Genomic DNA, 2,114 nt, shown 5'->3' with positions numbered 1-2,114 from the left:
TGGATGATTGGACTGGATGGTCTTGTATGTCTTTTCCAACCTTGAGGATTCTGTGATTCTGTGATTCTGTGATTTTCTCAGAGGGATCTCCTCATTGTCTATCCACTCTAGGTAGTGGATATCAGGGAGCTATTTATATATTCACTAGTATAGTTTTAGTAAAAACCAGACAAGTCGCTGGCTTTTGTTTTTGATGCCATCAGACAGCTTTCCAACAAGTTTTACTCAGTTGTCCACTTTTAATGCAGTAACAGCTAGGCAGGCTGGTAGAGTGCATGCAGGTGTTAAGGCAGTGTCTTTTGCTATTAAAAAAAAGCAGTACAGTGATACAAGCTGCATTAGTTTGATTTTTATTTGTGATCTTCAGAATGAATGAGATCATAAGGTCAATATACTTTTTTTCTCTTTTACTTTACACTTCTGATAAAATCTGCACTTGTATTGGGCAAAGAAGTTTTGATACTGTAAGGTTAACAGCCATCACAGTGTATTATGATTCTGCTAAATTTAAGAGGAATCTCTCCTAAAAATGTTCTTAGCGGTGTAGTCTTATAACAGTGAACAGAGGTACCTGAATGTCAGCAATGCTATCTGCTTAAGGCATGCGATTAGCCTGTCACCTCTGAAAGTGATCTTATGCTGAATATATTAATGCATGACAAATGCAGCAAACATGTATGAGATTTCCAAGCAACATAAAGCAAATCCAAATTATTCTTGAGCTTCCCATGTATCCTGAGCTGTTTCAGATCTACTGACTGCAGCTGCTGATGGAAAGCTTAGATATCTATATGTTTGTCAAAAATCTTACTAGATCCCTGAGTACATTTACTTTCATTAAAAGCACTATGTTAGCTGTTGCTTACTTGCCTTAACGGTTGGCATCTGCATTCAGATCCCATACTGTTTTCAAAGAACCAGACCGTTGCTTTTGGCCCTGTATCAGAAAGTCTTACTTACTCCACTCTAAAAGAAATTAACATCTTAAAGACATGTTGGTCAACAATGGAATAGTAAATACTGGCCTAATCTGAGAACTGTGGGTGAGACGTTTAGTTATAACCATAAAGAAGCAAAGGGCATACAAGTACCGGGGTGTTTGGATTGTCAGGGCTGGCGCAGCAGCATACACACGGGACCACGAATAGCTGCTGCTCCCAAGCACAGCCAGTATGCCAGTGTGTGCTGTACTGGGCCCTGAGTACTAGAGTGGGTAAAAGAACAAGAAGTGGTTTGACTGCATCATAGAAAACAGTTCCTCAGAAGTCTTCTGGGCATGAGCAATGCAGTTTTGCACCAAGCTGCCTTGAGGCAGGGGCAACTCCATTCCCTGAAAGTTCAAAACTTGCCCAGATAAGGCCCTGAACAGCACAATTTAGCTTTGAAACTGGTTCTGCTCTGAGAGTGGATTAGATGATTTCCAGGAAGTTTTCCTATGGTTCTGCATTTAAAATCCAGTTAATGACACAGATCTTTCTGTTTACTTGTCTGGTAACATTCAAACTCGCTGCTTACATCTCAGGCACTACCGCTCATGGAATAAAGACAATTTCTGTGTTTGCATTACAATTTTCATATGTAACTTTGGTTTTCTCTCTCGTTAGGCACAGCATACTGAAAAATTTTACAACTAACAGTGAAGTAAATGTTCTTATGATGCACACCAGGATACACGACCTAATGGGAAAGCCAACGTAGCAGAACAGTAGAAATCACCTCAAGTCTTTGTGTAAATCTGGTTAAGAAAGAGGTATCATTGGCCATCCATAAATGAAATCTGCTTATATATGTTTCCTTATATTTATGAGTGTTCATACATGCACTTGCATCCCCTCCATGCTCTGCTAGAGTTTTACAAGCTCTTGTTAATGTTCACCAATCTGTTGTTACATGTTACACATAGAAAAACTGATGAACAGAAAAGAGATTCGCTGTAAATGAAATGAGAGACAAATAGAAGAATGGCTGGAATATACTTTCCATTTGCTTACCACAAGGGCTATTTAATGGCCTTTCAAATCTACCTAGTCCAAAGGCAGCTGTGACTCCTTACGCAGCACGGGACTGTGTTGTCGTGCCATACCTCTAAGGTCCATGAACCATAAATAATAGAA

This window comes from Meleagris gallopavo, chromosome Z (genome assembly GCF_905368555.1).
Source record: "Meleagris gallopavo chromosome Z, MGAL_WU_HG_1.1, whole genome shotgun sequence".
Taxonomy (NCBI): Eukaryota; Metazoa; Chordata; class Aves; order Galliformes; family Phasianidae; genus Meleagris; species Meleagris gallopavo.
Note: the sequence above shows the minus strand (reverse complement) of the source record.